Source organism: Micromys minutus, assembly GCF_963924665.1.
Source record: "Micromys minutus genome assembly, chromosome: 27".
Taxonomy (NCBI): Eukaryota; Metazoa; Chordata; class Mammalia; order Rodentia; family Muridae; genus Micromys; species Micromys minutus.
In genome coordinates, this window is record NC_137962.1 from 14,694,207 (window position 1) to 14,712,011 (window position 17,805).

A 17,805-nucleotide genomic window follows, 5' to 3' on the forward strand; every position below is an offset into this window, starting at 1 on the left:
TACACCAGGCTCCTGTCAGTAAAAACTTCTTGGCATCCACAATAGGGTTTGGTATCTGTATATAATATGGTTCCCCATGTGGAGCAGTATCTGGATGACCTTTCTTTAGTCTCTGATCTTCACTTTGTTCCAGCATTTCCTTTAGACAGAAGCAATTCTGGGTTAAAATTTTGGAGATGAGTGGCTAGCCCCATTCCTTAACCCTGCCTAACCTCTGGATATTGTTTCTACAGGTTTTCCCTCCCCTTTTTTGGGCATTTTAGCTAATCTAATCCTCTTTGGGTCCTGGGCACCTCTTGCTTTCCTGTTATTTGGGACTTTCTAGTGGCTATCCATTGTTCCCCATGCCCCATTCCTATATATCTCTGTTCAATTTCTTGACCCTCTTTTTATCAACTGTCTCCACCCATACTGATACTTCTCACCTTTTATACCCTCCTCTTTCTCCAAAGTCCTTCCCATCCCCTCTACCTCCTATGAGTATTTTGTTCCCCCTTGTAAGAGTGACTGAAGCATCTACACTTTGGTCTCCCTTCTTCTTGAGCTTCATATAGTCTGTGAGTTGTATTATAGGTATTCTGAGATTTTTGCCTAATATTCACTTATCAGTGAGTACATACCATGTGTGTTCTTTAATGACTGGGTTACCTCACCCATGATATTTTCCAGCTCCATCTATTTGCCTACTCCTTTCATGAAGTCATTGTTTTTAATAGCTGAGTAGAGTTCTATTGTGTAAATGCACCATGTTTTCTCTATCTATTTCTCTGTTGAGAGACATCTGGGTTCTTTCTAGCTTCTATCTACTATAATTAAGGCTTCTATGAACATGGTGGAACATGTGTCCTTCTTATATGTTGGAGCATCTTTGGGCTATATGCCCAGGAGGGGTATAGCTGGGTCCTTAGGTAATACTATGCCCAATTTTCTGAGGAACCACCATACTGATTTCTAGAGTGGTTGTACCAGCTTGCAATCCTACCAACAATGGAGGATTTCTCCACATCCTTGCCAGCATCTGCTGACACCTAAGTTTTTGATCTTAGTCATTCTGCCCTAAGTGAGGTAGAATCATTTTGATTTGCATTTCCCTGATGACAAAGGATGTTGAACATTTCTTTAGGTTCTTCTCGGTCATTCAATATTCCTCAGTTGAACATTCTTTGTTTAGCTTTCTACCTCATTTTTAATAGGGTTATTTGGTTCTCTGAAGTCTAACTTATTGAGTTCTTTAATGTTGCCTCTATTGCCTCTTAGCCCCTGAACCTGAGGATATACTGGTTTATCTTGTAGCCAAATAAACTATGTTGTTTCACTGTATCTTCACAACCAAAATGTAGGAGATATGACGTATACTGAGATTATACTTGTAGCCAAGCATGCTCAGCATAAAATTAATGTAAATGTGCTGCTTGTTTTAAATAATGACGTATACTGCTTCCCTAAGGACTTCAGACCCCAGGCATGGCACATTGCAATGGAAGAAGCACAAGAAGCAATACAAAGGAAGTCATACCTCTAAAGATGGTGATTTCCAATCAAAGGGTACTTACCATCTTTATCTTATTCATTTCTTTAAGATGGGAATCATGTGTTCCAGACTGGCCTTGAATTCATTGTATAGCTGAGAATGGTCTTTAATCTTCTGATCCTCCAGTTCCAATTTATCACTGCTAGGGTTGTAGATGTAGACTAGCATGTCAGGTTTCTGAGGTGCTGGCTGTTTGAACCCAGGGTTACATGACTACTAGACAATTACTCTATCAACTGAGACACAGACTCATCCAACTTTAATGAAACATGTATGCAACAACAATAGTCTGGTTAAAATGTTGACTATCTCTCTGTTGTTTGTTATATTAGCTAAATAGAAAATTCTAGAGAATTTTCTAGTCTGAATCCATGAAGATAGCACGGAAGATTTAGTTTCTAACAGATTCTGTATCCACACTCTACATACAAATCTGATTAATGGAGACTGACATAGTGACATGGGGTTTCAAAAATTTTGTGTGACCTCCAGCAACTTGCATGCAATGCAACTCCAGCAACTTGCATGGCTAGCTCACCTAAGATGATTGAGAACTCAGATATACCATTCACTTTTAAGGATGAACAAGAGAAGGTTTTTATATTTATACTTTAGTCTGAGGGTATTATTGACAACATCCATGGGGAGTTGTTTAGGGATGCCCTATTCTTGCCAGAGGGCCTTTAAGATGACTTGCATGATCTAGGAACATGGTGACCTTAATACTTTTATAAATCAAGAACCAGTGAATCCCAGCACTACAAATATTGGATTTTCCAGTCTCCTCTGCTGTTAGACATTTACTGGTTTTACTGAACTGAGTAAGCTATCTAACAGAATACTGAAGAGCTCTGATGGACCTAAGCAAGCAAACTCTTTAGAGATGTCTTTTTGTCTGGGTCTAACACTTTTAAATGTTTCCTAGGGTCTAGAAACACACTTACCCATATTCTTGGAGACCTACAGAAATGACTGTAGACTGTTGCTTCTAGACTCTTAAAGGAACCTTTGTGCCTGAAGGCTGATTCCTGCTCAGGTCTAATTCCATTCTCCATAAACAGCCAAAAGAAGATTTCCCAGGCCTGGATTTACTAGGACTTAAACATGGAAATCCAAAGCCCATGTTTCCTTCTGGTCTGTTGTAGAAAATAGAAACCTGCTCTTCCCAGAGAAAAGCTGTGCACAGATTCACAACCAGTCCTAAGCATGTAACCACCACAGGCTGACATCCCTGCTACCTTGCAACTGACATGCAGCAAAGCTGTAAAGCCCCTTTTCTCTTATGGTCCTTGTTCTTCTGGTCCTCTATAAGGTAGATATCACAAAACATTTTTTAATGGATTTTGTCTCTTCTATAAGATGAATAGGCTCTGTTCTACTGAAATTGCTTATTCTACCACTAACCAAACACAGGAAACATGTGACATCTTCTACATGCCCTGTTTTTGTTACGTTTGTCTTCAAGAGGCTGGTAGTAACCTAGAAAATCTCTCTGAAATATAGAGGGCTCACGTCCAAAGACAACCACCTGCACCACTTCTTGGTATCTAAAGTTCCAGGTACTGTTTATATACATAAACACCTCCTCCATGGGAGCTATGGAAATATCCATGTGAATTAGTCTCTTAGTTAAATGTAAGCTCTCGTGATTAAATACTCATGAGTAAAGCTTTTTGTGGATTGCATGTAGGTCTTAAACTCTCATATTCTTCACCCATTGAAAGATTTAAGAAGCTCTGCCAGAGGTTGCAGCTAACTAGCAGACTGAGCATGGGAACCCCAATGGAGGAGTTAGAGAAAGGACTGAAGAAACTGAAGGGGTTTGCAACCTCATAGGAAGAACAAGAGTATCAACCAACCAGACCCCCAAAGCTCTGCATGGGGGAACATATGGTTCCAGCCGCATATGTAGCAGAGGATGGCATTGTCTGGCATCAATGGGAGGACAAGCCCTTGGTCCTATGAAGGTTTGATACTCCAGTGTAGGGGAATGCCACAGGGTGTTGAGGTGGGAGTAGGAGGGTGGGAGGGGGAGCATCCTGATAGAAGCACGGGGAGGGGGATGAAAGAGGGGGAGACCAGGAAACAGGATAACATTTGAAGTGTAAATACATAAACTATCCAATAAAGAGAAAGAAAGTAAAACTATCTGAAAGGGAATATGTACAGAGCCGATCATTCTCCACATGGTGACTCCTGTGTAAAGAAACCATATCAGTGATGTTGGATGTGGTGGTTAGTTTTGTTGACATAGACTATTGTCCCTTTGAGAGACAGAACTTTTGTTGAGAAATTGCTTCACCAGACGGGTCTTGATAGATATATGAAGGTTCAGCCTACTGAGCAGTGCCACCTTTGGACAGGTAGATGGTCTTGGGTAGGATCACAATGTTTCTAGAGTGTTGTTATACGTTACTTACCCTATTATGTTAGGAATCTTTGCCTGATTTTTGAGGCAGGGGCTAGGGGATGCTTTTATGGAAAATTTATAGATGAGGATGCCAGATTGAGTCTTTATTTAGGGATTACTCAACTGTCTTTGGGAAAACCTACCATGCTTATCATTCAGATTAAGGATCTCCTTCCCTACTATTTTTATAATTCAAATTAAGGCTACTCTTTTTTACTGTACTTATCATTCAAGTTAAGGGTATCCTTCGCTCCTGATCCAACACTCTATGTGCAACAGAAGCAAAAGGGCCTCCTGGGTGGGTTTTTATAGGTAGTGCATTTATGCTGGCTTTATTCCTGGTACCTCTAGGGCATCTGCCATCTCTGCTCTTTACATGCTCTTTATCGGTTCTGAAGCTAAACTGCTTAAAAAAACAAAACAAAACAAAACAAAAAACAAAAAAAAAAAAAACAATGTGTGCTCTAAAGTCTCAGTGCAATTCTTTTCTTTCTGTGACCAAGTCAAGCTGTTATGCAAATGAGTGTCAGATAAAGCTGGAGGAAAATGCAGAGACCTCTCTCTCAGCTCTGAGATTACAAAATCCCATGAATGCAAACTCCGTTTCAGCACCATGGACAAGACCAAAAGCTCACTTGTCTTGGCATATCATTCCCAGCCTAAGAGGCTATTCGAGGGCACATAAGCAGCTAAATTTATTTTCCTTTAAACCCTTTAATTACTGTAAAAATAGAAGGGACTCAACCACAGTTATCCAACTCAATAACCATGAATAATGTGCATTAATGCACAGGCTAAGAATAGGAGATAGGGCACTGATTAAACGAACCATGAGCAACCAAGATTGAGGATAAAGTGTATGTAAACTTTGAAAAGGTATCTATCAGTACACACATAATATCTTTAGACACGGATGTCATGCTATTCATTAAATAGTTTTTAGGTCCCAAGACCTAGACAGACATCATCAGGGTTGCTGTTTGGGAGCTAGAGCCAGCAATATGATATGACAACTTACCCAAATGGAAAACCTATAATGTCATGTGGCAATATAATAGCTCAATGAGTAATGTAAGAGATAATCCCACAGCCAGCAAGTGAACAAGTTTTGGCTGCCCAGTTACCTATGGCTTTCAGAGCCTTGCCCTGTCATTGGTGTCTTTCCATTGTGTTGGAGTGAGTAGGCTAGAGTGTGTCCACTGTCCAGTTCATACCAGTTACTTCATATGTAATTATAATTTCTCTTCCAGCGTATGGAACCCAAACAGTCACTGAAGACACAGAGTCTTTAAAAAATATTTTTTTATGAATTAGCACATTTATTCCTTCTGCAATCCAATGTAGTAATGGGCCAGATGAATTTCACTTCTAGCTTCGATATTTATTTGAATCTCAATTTCAAAATAATAGACACAGCCCAGGTTCCAAGTCCCTTTGCTTGCAGGCTGTTCTCATTCTAAGAGGAGACAGTGACATCATAGATGGCACCTCTCCAAGATGAGCCTGCAGGAATACCTGCCGCATCTCTGTGGCTGTCTGCTGGGCAGACCAGTGAGTGGCTAAACAGAAGTCTACTTTTCAATTAGAGCACCACCATTCCTGCCTCCCACCCCCACTTAGCTGCATATTAGTGAAATAATGTCCCCTAAAAAAGAAAAAAACAATGCTCTCCCTCTAAAGCCTCACAGACTATTCACTACTCACACAAAGACCTTGTGTTTTCCATGATGTCTTACACTCCACATCCACCAAGCTAAAGTCATTGGACAGCTTCTTAAAGGAGGTAGGGGGAAGAGTGATTCTTGCTTTGTATTTCAGGGGTATTTGGTAATGTCTGGAACTCATTGGTTTTAAAACTATGAATGAATAGCACAGAGTGATTGTCTACCCATGAGTTCAATCCCATGGTGGAAAAATGCATTGGTATGTGCCAGGGATGCTACTTAACACTATGAAATATATAGGGCAGCCCCAACAAAGAATTACCCAACACCCCAAATTATCAATGCTAAGATCAAAAAGCCCTAAGGTAAATTAAGAGCTCAGGAATCTCTTTCCAGAAGCCACTGTGATTTGATTTCCTCCCTCTTAAATGCCCTTGCCTTGGACACAAAACAGGTACCACTGAAGTCAAAGGATGTTGGAGCCTTCACATACCTTTATTTATTCCAGCCCCTGTGTTTCCTGCACTAGACCTATGATGGTAGAGGAGAGGACCTGCCAGGTAGGAGCTTGTGCTCCATCCTCTTTACATCAAAATTGCTTTATTTTCATCTGTATATTGGGACTCTATGTTTGTGTGAGTTCTGCTGCCCAGGAACATAGGAGTTATTAGATCCTGATGCTGGAGTGACAGGCAGCTGTAAGTAATCTGGTGTGGGGGCTAGGAACTGAACTCTAATCCTTTGACAGAACAGAGCCCTCCTTAAACACTTCTTATATAGAGCCTTGGTTTTATCATAGAAGCTAATAAACGGTACAATTCACCTTCTCTATTCTTACAGCAGCTAACAGAAGTTTGACACACTGTGTATGTTCAAGAAATACCAGTGCAATACATGTTGCTTCTGGAATATAAATGGCTTTTACTTTTCTGATACAACCACATAGGTTGAAATAAAGGTATCTGGCACCCTGGGTAAAGTGTAAACCTCTGACAATTGCAGGCAATTTCAGCAAAGAGGGTGCCCAGTGCTTCTCAGGCCACTGTCTTTCAGCTGATGCCAGTATTTCCCTTGAACTGTTCAGCTTCTGAAAGGGTACCAGGCTACTCGCAGCTATGTCCTCAAATGGTAAGCATGCTGCCACTTTCCCTCTGACTTGGGGATAGTAAATGATCCTTGGGAATCAGACAAGGAAACTTGGTTGCCTTGGACTTGGTGTATCTCTATTCTCCCTTAAGTGGTAAAACACTTGACAAAAAACAACGGTTGGGTTATTCTCAACAAGGTGGGAAGGGCAGGAGGCAGTTGGTCACATTACATCTACAGTTAGAAAGCAGAGAGAGATGAATGCTTTTACTCAGCTAACTTTGCCTTTTATAGACTAGGACCTTAGACCATGGGATGGTGCGAGCCACCTCCAGGGTAGGTCTTCCTACCCTAGTAAACCCAATCAAGACCTACTCAAAGGTCTCTTAGAGTATTATAAATCCTGTTAGGTTGACACTGTTAACAATCACATGTGAATTTAGGGTAAACATATTGAGAGCCATACTTGTGTGAGATCAAGGGGCAGGGGCATACATCCTCAGTTGATTGACAGTATCTATTGCCTTACTCAGCCTTTCCCCCTACTGTCTTCTCATTTGTTCGGTGAGCCATTTCTATGTCTTCCTGTTCAAACCACTGTCTTCAGCCATGGGCTACTCATGCACCGTGTGAGAGCTGAACTGTGATGGTGCCGTTCTGCTTTGGAGCATTCTGAGAAGCCACAAGAAAGATGCTCTTTGGGGACAGAGCACAGCTCTGGCTACGTTTTTTTCACTCAGGGGTTCTTCAAGCCACTCATCCTCTGCTAGCTTTATGAGCCTTGTGAAAACTGAAGCAAGTAATAATAGACAACCAATTCACGGTTCTGCAGTGTCTGGTACCGTGTACTGCCAAGTAGACAGACTCCGCAGGCTATGTTTATTTGCTTACTGGATTCTTCTTTTCAGTATTGGGTGAGATATGAGAGGATAAAGACTGTGTGAAATCATATTTACTGTCAAGGATGAAATCATATTTACTGTCATGTGCCTATGGTAGAGATGCCTGAGGGGGAAAACTGGTTTGTTGGTAATGCCAGCTTCCACCCAGAAATGGGTGTGGGGTTTGTTGGTTTTTGTTTCTTTTCTTTTAAATCTCGGTTCTGAGGCTGCATGCTTGCCTTTCATCTTCCCAGTGTACCACAAAGATCTCCTATTCTAAATTTCAAATGCCTTAAAGGTACTACCATGATGGGAGGAATATAAACAGTCGTCTCTCTGAAATACCTCATTTTTTTTATAAAACCTTAGCATACATTATCCCCATGGGGCACTTTTCAGGTGGGTGCTGTTGACACTTACGTAATTTATTAGGACGCTGTCCAAAAGGATGAACTTTGGCCAACAACAAGATGGGTACAGCAAGTCTAAGTACTTAGGAGGCAGAAACATCCCTAATGCCCTAGATTCTTCATCTCCAGGGACTACTAAAGTTTTCCTAAATCTTCAAGAGCCCTGTCACCAATTCAGGCCTGGGCACAAACACCTGCCCCCACACAGGCCACGTGGCATTCTGCAGCTGTGCCTCACCTTGATTTCATACTGCACAGCTGAGAACGAGCTCCAGCCTCTGCATTTTATTACAGGGAAAAATCTTGAAACTGCCTAGAGATAAGTGAAACCTTCATTTTGGTGTCAGCAGTAAGACAGGACAGTCCCAACTCAGTGTCATCTCTACAAACTGATCCTGTCAGTGATGTGCACTTCCTCTTTAGGTGTGAGCAACTGCAACTCTGAGCTCTGCTCACCGGCTGGTCTCACCCCACCGTGGCCTGTCTCCACCAACAGGCCTCCTATTCTAATTTTAAATAGCTGCCTAATTGTCCATCTGGCTGCTAGCTCTGTTTACCACTACCCTACTTTCGTCTTTTGTGTTCTTTGAAAACCCCTTAATAATTTCTTCCAGTGGTTTTATCACTCCTAAATGCTTGCTTACATTATCTGCTTAAAATAATTTGGCAGAGTACAGAGCCATCAGACTGTTTACCCCAGTATACTTTCCTAGCTGCCCTTTTTGGGGTAAACCAAACCTCTACAGTTTTCCATCCCCCCACCCCCATCCCCCACACCTCCCAGGACTCTGCTGATTCGTTCAGTCCTTGATGTGCCCTGTGGGTTGGGTGTGGTTATTGGAACTATTAACTCCTTTGCTCTCCACAAAGCAAGCCTGGAATAGTAAAAAGAACACTGCATGACTAGTTTAGAAGAATGCAAAATAGCTCAAAGGAGAAAAATGTTTAATGTTCTCTCCACAAAGAAATGATAACTGCTAGAGGTGGCTATGCTAATTACCCCGATTTATTAGACTCTGCCCACATGTATAAAACATCATGCAGCACCCCATAATATGCGCAGTTACTGCGCATCAACTAAAAGGTCTTAAAATTTTAAACATCCAATGTCAATGCAGCAGCGGAGATCATTACTTTCTTGCTCTGCTGTTTCCCCGGCTTTGGGTTTCCTGAGCTAGGGGATAAAGTAGAGATGGGAGAGATCTGTGCGCTTCGGCTTTTAGCAGCTAACTATTGAAAAAAAAAAAAACAATAGCCACAATTTTTTTTTTTTTTTTTTTTTTTTTTTTTTTTGATTTTAGAAAATTCATGGAGCAGAGAAGAAAGGCTGCTTTCTGAAATGCAGATGAAGTACGTATCAGAAAATTCTAGAGGTACTTCACCGTTCACCCTTCCCTCTTTTATCCGAACACGGTTCTGAGAAAAGGCGAAACACTGCAGCGAATCGCACAAGTCAGCCTCCAGCTCTTTCCTGCTTTGTGTGCGCTGCTCCCCTGTTCTCTCCTCCATACAAAGAAGCAAAACAGCCCAGAGAGCCTTAGAAAGCTGGCCTGCCTCCCCTCTAGGCAGGAGCAGCCAGTGCACAGGCTCCCGGCCACCAGGGGGCACTGTGTGGCCAGAAGAGAAAGCTGCTTGCTTCTGCAGCTGCCTCCAAGCCCGGCTCTGAAAGGCCTCTTAGGATTCATGGAAACGGAACTTGGTGGAAACAGCGCAATTTAGAAAAACAAAACCAGCCCACGCCTCTTCCCACTCATAGATTTTATAGTCCGTCAGAACCCACCCTCCACTGTGCTCTCAAGCAGAGTGACTCACCCACCCATCAGACAGATGACCCCAGTGTCCACCTGAGCTTGTTTTTATTAACCAGGTTTTAAACATCCTTCTAGGTTGAACACTGAAATCATTAGAGTAACGCCAGACAGAGCCACCATGTCGCACGGTTTGCTGTGCACTAGAACCTGGGTGGCTTGCCTATCTTTCTACATTCACGCTGGTGCCATTCCTACTTTTGTCTTGTGGGAAAAGAACTGTGGGCTTCAAAATAAGTAAGCTCTGAACCTGAAAGGGAAGCCAGCATCTGTTGTCACGTCTGTCTGACACTAGAGCCTGATCTCACTGCAGAATCTGGTCACCTTCTGCTTCTTGAGTTTAAAGTCAGTACCTAGAAATTAGAAGTCTGGCTGAGATGCTCATGATATACTTCAAATATTCACCTACCGTGTCCTGCAAGTCTCTGAATATGCAAATCTCATGGTCATGCTGGAGTTATTGAGGATGGAAAGTAACTCTTAATGGTGTCCAATGAGAGAAAGGAAATTAGTCAAAACTAATAGGATGACCGATAATGTCATGCTTGGAAAGGCAGGCCCTTCTCACCAGCTCTATCCAGGCCTATTGCCTCCCCTCTACTGGTTCTCCAGCTTTGACTGCAGGGGATTTGGGGAAAAATGTGATCTTGTCTGCACCAAAATGTTGAGTCAGAATTCCCTTGGGATTCCCAAGTCTGTGATCAGTAAACCCAGAGGGGTCAGTCTCCTGGGCGAGCTTCTTTAGAAGCCTACACAAATGTGCCTGGAGAGACAATGAAGACCCTAGCAGAAGACTCTGTATTGCACTTTGTCTCTGGAGTGAGCTGGAGGACACCTCATCCTGCCCTACCTTGAGGTGGTACTTGCTCCTTATTTTCTCTAAATCTTAGGTTTATTTTCACTTGGAAAGCAATAACAGGACTCAGTGGGCTTTCTGCCTTACTCTTACTTTAACAACAGTCAACTGCTTTTCTAAGTAGGCTGGGCTACACATCGCCTACACATCTCTAATCTCTCCTTTTATAATATTCTTATAGATGGTTTGAGAATTTCACATCACGAATCCCAGCACACTCGTTCCCCAGTCCTCTGCCCCTCTACCCCTGCAACATCCCTCCCCCCCCAAAAAAAAAAAAAAACTAAGAAAAAAATGAAGCCCAATTTACACTGCCCACATACTCACTCAACCAGATCAAATTCCCTGTGGCCAGACCCTTAGAAAAAACTGAGTCCTTCCCCACCCCACCCCCCACCAGAGCCATTCATTGCAGAGAGCTACACTTCAGCATCTTAATCACAAGAAAAGTTCTCTTCGGTTGCGTTTACTGTTTGGAGAGGGTACAGGGTTGTCATATAGGCCTTCCGTGTCCCTCTTAACTGAGTGCAGTCATCAGTACCATGGTAAAAGTGGCTTCCTTGCCATTTACCATAAGTGCAAGCACAGATCACAGACTTGCACATGGTCTCCAGGGGCAGGACAGACCTCAGGAAGCAACCAGCCCTCTGCCGACTTTCTAATCTGCCGTATCCTGGTCCTTGAAAGACAGTCGAGAGCATCGGTTTCCGCCAATTAGAGACTGTGTGCATCCTCAAACCTTTCGTGGGTTTAACACAGGATAATCACAACTATAATTAGCAAAATACAGGTTGTTAACAGAAAACAAAAATTGTAACAATTCCTTTGGGTGTCAGATGCCATCCTGGTGAACTTCTCCAGCGCATGGCGACTGAGCTGGAGAGATATCCAGCAAAGGAGCTCATTACGAGTCCCTCCATGAATCATCGCGGCCTGCCATGTCCCTGCCTGGGCTGAGGGTGGACAAGACCAATCAATGAGGCCACAGAGTGGCTGGGCTGGGGGTGGAGAGATCATTTGTTCCTCTGTGTAAGGATGAAGAGGTTGAACATGATGAAGCACAAAGCAACCCCCTCCAAGTTGGGGAAGTAGGAAATTTGGCAGAGGTCCGGAGTGAAGTGTGACTCACCCCAAATCATCAACTAAGAAGACCCCACAGAGCTGGGGTTTAAATCTGGCATGAAGAGATTACCAAAGTGCAAGGGAGAACAGCAGTGTGGCCTGAACTGTACCAGGAATCACGTACTGACAACTTGACCAGGGTGTGCCTCGGGTGCAAGGGTGCAGAGGTAACGCCATATTGGTGGGTTTCTGTGCCTTGGATGTGGTAACAAGGCAAAAGTGAGAAGGCTGCAGAGTTGACCCCAAGAATCAAGAAGGTAGGAAGGAAACACACAATGAGTGGAGGCGCCCACGTGCATCTGAAGGAAAGAGCAAACTCCACACTACAGACATCAAGGCAAGGAAAAAGCAGGTGGGGAGATAGAAGGCCACAGAGGCAGGGCTCAGTGTGTCCAGTAGGCCACCCTCTTCCTCAGGAACACCAATAAATAGTTCATACCCTGAGGCCAAGACAACACTGGTCTCTCTGCTTAACATCCTGTGTACTAGACAAAACGTCCTAACGGTAGGAACCCCTGTATGCGAAAGCAAGAGCCCCATTAACATGTCCTCACAATAATCATTCCTCTCTGGATACTGTTGACTGAGACGGACTGTGCTTTAACCCAGCGTGCTGATAATCTTCATTTTGAATGACCTGGACTCTTTAAAATCTGGAACCAGTGAGCAAGAAATTGCCTCGCTTCTGTCCTGTCTGACTCGAAAGTCTTTTTCAGACACTGCAGTCTCAGATCTCAAGGCAGCCCTTCCCACGTGGTGCGCGCATATGTGAGCAGGAAAACGCGACATGTTTGTGGAAAAAATGGGAAACTCAAATGCCAACTATCACCATGAGCTAAATGTTAAAATCTTACATTTTCCTAGAGTCTGCTGCCCCCTCTCTCCTCCTCCCTCTTTTACATTCTCTCCCTCTCTAGGTGCACATCTCTCTCACAATTTCTTCCCCTCTTTTGGTGTCTTTCTCTGTCTGTCTGTCTCTTTGTCTCTTTCTCTCTGTCTCTCTGTCTCTCCCCCCCTAGTCTGTCTGTCTGTGTGTGTTTGTGTGTGTGTGTGTCTGTGTGTGTGTGTCTGTGTTGGTGTCGGTGTGTGTTTGTCCATCTTTCTCACAGTATGTGTGGCTATCTCTCTGCACCCGTCTCTTGTCTGTCTGTTTCTGTGTGCCTTTCTCTCTGTGCATACCTGTCTCATTCATTCTCCATAGACTGTTTTCCATGTGCTTTGTAAGGTGAATATATTGTCTGCATTCTGTTTATCATTAATTTTGTTAATAAAAATAGCTTAAAACCAGCCCATGATGGTTCATTCTTTGTAGATGCAACTGACAGTGGCTCGGACTCCCTCGCTGACACTCACTTTCTTTGATTCTGTTCTCTCACAGATTGCACCTTAACACGTGTGGATGTCAACATCTCCTGTATAGTGCTCACCCCTTTCTGGAGTGAGGAACTGAACTTCCGTGGACTTGTTCCAAGGCTTCAGGTATGTCTGCAGTCTCTGACAGGTCTAGCCATGGGAGACCATTGTATGAACAATCCAGCAGCCACCTGCTTCTCCCTGAAATGTAATAAGGAGACTTTAGTGCTCATACTCCCTATCATGTGATTAGCTAATGTGAGCATCCCCTACAAAGCAGCCGTCCCTAGGGGCTTTTAAAATCATCCTTCCAAGCTGCCAGCCCTGATGCCGGTGAATTAATCAGCACAAACACTCCCTGATGAGACTCACTGCCCAACTTTCTGGTGAGCTGGCTGTGCCAGAGAGGCGATGGCTTGCAGACTTGACCTCATGTACCAGAGGAAAGCAGACACTGATCATTCCAAGGGTGTGAAAGACAAACAGCATTCCTGGTGAGTCCCTGTTCCTTCTAAAGTGTCACATTTGCTCACAAATAAAGGCAGCACGTAGATGAGTTATATATGTCTCAAGAGACATGAAACTGGGGACTTGCAGGCTCAGTAGAAAAGATGAAGTTTGAATCATGGCGACCCATTTGGATTCTTCAAGGGTCTCTTCCATATCCCTTCCAACCAGTTCTAATGCACAGCCCTCCACACACATCTTTTTTAATACTAGTCCTGCTGTTTTGCCTACAGAGTAGGAGGATATGAATGGCTCTGCTTCTCACACCTGAACCCACTCCATGCTCACTACCGGAGCTGCTCTGCTCAAAGGAAACCTCGCAAACATCAGTCTCCAACATTCCCAAACCCCTCAAGTACCTTCCTCTTGTAGCACTGATACAGAGTTCTAGTTCATCTTCATTCAAGTTTTTCCTGATAAGGACAGCCAAGTGCAATGAGAATCTTTTTCTAAACACACACACACACACACACACACACACACACATGCACATACACACATACACACGCACATGCACACATGCACACACACATGCATATATACATGTGCACACACAGAGAAATATTATAAGAACATGTTTACATTTCAGTCTCAAATGTGAGATGTGGGGCTGCTTCAGAGTGTCCCAGCAGTTGACTATGATTTGTCTGGGGTCTCATCAGAGGGTATATAAATGCTAGGACCCCAAGAGGTGGTGTGGGTTATTGGTTGGATGTTTGTTGGTTGCTAGTTGTTGGTCATGGTTGGTCACAGTTTGTTAATTAGTCATGGGCAAAGAAGAAACAAGAAGAAGGAGATATTATATATTCTGACAGTAAAGATGAAACTTTCCCCAAGCTACTAGATGCCTCCAATCAGCAGGAGGTAGTCTAATAATAATGTGTCCCCCTTTCCAACCCCTGACTTTATTCAGAGATCTCTTTCCTTTCCTCTCTATTCTTTTTTCTCTTTTATCTGATGTTAGAGAGTTGAAAGGGTGGGAATAAAGGGGTAGAGAGGGGTGGAAAAAAGAAAAACCCGCAAAATATTGAAAAACTAGCTACCATCAAACAGTTTCTCCAACTTCATTCTCTATTTATTCTTAGGATGATAAAACATGAAGTTCGCCATTCACTCTGAACCATATATTTCCTAGCTCAGCTTCCACTTCTAGCCACTTGGATTCAGGTACAACCCACTTGCTTACCAGCTGTTTGTAGAGTCTCAAAATGATCATCTATACTTCTCAGGTGTATTTAAAGCATCACATCCTGAACCAAACTGTTCCCTGTGGATTTTAGACCCCACTAGGATGGGGGGTGCACCATATCGAACACACAGGACCCTGAGATGATGGTGATACATCTATGTGAAGGCATCGAATTGCTGTCACATCCACTGGGGTTCTGGAAAGGCAGCAAGATCAAGAGAAATGAGGAGAAGGCTCACATTCCATGTCCAGTATGCCTCCAATGCATTTGAAACAATACTTCAGGGTCAGGAGCATGAATCCTGACTGAGAAGCTGGCAAAAGGCCACTGCTGAAGGGCTGAGAGAGGCTTGCAGACAGAAATCATGTAAGGCAGGAGAGAGAGGATAAAGAATTGGAGTCTGAGTTTGTCTAGACAGCTGAATAATGGTTCAAGGTCCTGCAGAAGCTAACCACGGACTAGAGAAGTGGCCCCAACAGTTGTGTCATTTCTCTAAGAAGCCTCAATATTAAGCAGGACAAAGATAAGACAGTCAACAAAAGCCAGGGTACTGGGAAGGTAATTCTTAGGGTTAACAGGCAAAATGAGATTTTTCTGGTTAATCTCTAGGTGAATAGCAGTGACATTCAGAGAGATGAATCTGAGGGAGAAATAGCTTTGCAGGCGCTGCAGAAAAAAAATCTTAGTTCCTGATCAGTTAAGGCTGGTTTTATCCCAATGCCAGTAAAAGGCAGCATCTTCATTCCACACTATTCCTGTGCAGCTTTGAACATTCAATTTAAACATCTTCAGGAATGTCAGGAGACAGCTGGAAATGATACCAAAGGCAACGGGAACAGACTGAGGCTCAGGCAGTGGAACCCTTAGTCTGGGACTTTAAGAGAGCTCTCATTATTGTCTCAAAGGAAGCACAAGACAAATTATTAAACATCAGACAACTGGACTGAATAATGAGCTTAAAATCTGGTGATTAAAAATGCAAAAAAAAGGATGAATAACACAGTAATTGATTTACCTACAGAGTGAACAAGGCAGATAATGATCTATAAACACAAAGTTAGAAGAAATGGAGGAAGGTCAACTCAGAAGAGCGCAAGATAAGGGGCTCAGGGTGCTGAGCTAACGTCTAATTGGTGTGACTGGAAGAATAGGAGAAAATGTCTTCACCTGGGGACATAAGGTATGCAGTGACCATAGCACTAAATGTCAACACTCTAACTTCCTATGACTGAATATCCTTGCTGTTTCTCACATGTAATGGAACAGAATTAGCTCATGCTTGTCCAATACAAGCTTCTGATGTGCAAGAACAGGACCCCACGTTTGCTTGAGCAGGACTCACAGGACCATGCTCCCAAGGTTCCTCTTGCCTCTGTGCTGTCTACAGACTCCATCTATGCTTCTAATTCCCCTAGTCATTGTCCATGAGCATTTCTTCCCCATAAATCTGAAATGTCCATTCATAGCATATACCTCTTAGAGGGCCTGCAGTGGCAGTATAGGTAATGATTCAGTTATCAAAACCAATGAAAGACCCTAGGCCACAGAAGTGAGGTACTCTGAAGCTTATATGGGAAGAATACAAATGGCATTTAACTAAGGTCTTATGCTTTCAGTAGAGTTATGTAGAAGTACTCCATTTCCACAATGAGAAAAGGTTTGTGCAAACAGAAAAAAAAAAAGACTTGTCATAGACTTGGCAGAGAACTAAGGTTATGGAACAAGCTGTTGTTCCTAAGTCTGAGGGCTTCACACCTAAAGGAGGCACTGAGTCCTGGCACGTGCATAGCTGTACTGGGATGCTCTGTCTTCGCTGGAGAAAATAGGATAAGGCTTCCATCCAATGTGTTCTGAAAGCTCAGCCAAGACCTGTGTCAGTATAAGACTCATGGGGAAACACTTATGACAGGAGTCGAGTCGTGGCATAACCTACATTTGTCATTTACAAATATCAATGGGACATCATAGGAGAGTCTAGAAGAATTCTGGTGCTTGGGTAGGAGTTAGGAAAAACAAACATCTAAAATTGACCCAGACCAATCTCCCTTGATGATCAGAAGGGGCAGGGGGTGCAAAATCATAAAGAGCTAGAGGGAATTTCTTCATCTACAGAGCATTACCTTACACATGTGTAGTATATGATGAGGTGGGTTGGTGCATGTGTGCATGTATAAATGCAGAGAGTAGAGGTCAATAGCAAAAGATGGGAGAAAAAATAACCAAAATTCAATGGTGTATATCTTTGAACATGTCAATGAAATACTACTTCTGAAGCTAATCTAAGTATTCTATTCCTTATATTCTTTTAATTATTGGCTATATGTTCATTTGGAGACCATGGAGGAGGGGCCAAATACTTTATCACCAGAGACAATAAAACACCAAAAACCAAAACAAACCTAAATAATAAAAAGGAAAATATAAAAGCAACAGAGAAAAAAGGCTTATTTTAAAAGTTCAATAAAATTGATCAATCTCTAACCAGGAATAGCAAAACAAAACAAGAAGACACGAGTTGCCAATGTCAGGCATGTGAGCATCTACCAGCACCATGGTTGTTAAGAGGTGACAAGGCAACAATGACATTCTGTGAGCATCAATTTGATCATAGATGGCTTGGACCAAATCCTTGGAAGGACCAATCTCCAGACCACTGAAGGAAAACTCAATTATGTGAATAGTCCTTGATAGATCACATATATTGAATTAGTGAAACCCTTGCAGAGAAGAAAAATTTCAACTCAGCAGTTTTCTCTGGTGAAGTTTGTCCAACATTTAAGATGCAATATAAAATCTGCATAAACCCTGGCAAAGAGCAGAAGAGGCAAGTAGTTCCCCAAATAACTGGACAAGGCCCATGTCACCATAGTACAAAGATCAGAATGGGTATTTCAAGAATATAGTCTCTCTCAACATAAATGCTGTGTTTTCAATAATTTCTTAGCAAATGCAAATTAGCAAACCAAACTTAGCATAAAATGTTGCTA

At 42.8% G+C, this 17,805-nt stretch overlaps 1 pseudogene across 1 annotated transcript in view; it reads left to right on the forward strand.

The window, feature by feature from the left end:
* Positions 1-13,532: 13,532 nt before the first annotated feature.
* The window catches only part of LOC308438134 (shugoshin 1-like), a 96,372-nt pseudogene continuing 92,099 nt past the window's right edge, over positions 13,533-17,805 (forward strand). Inside the window, exon 1 of the transcript in view lies at positions 13,533-13,615. The product of the transcript in view is annotated as a shugoshin 1-like (transcript). The remainder of the gene's footprint in view (positions 13,616-17,805) is intronic.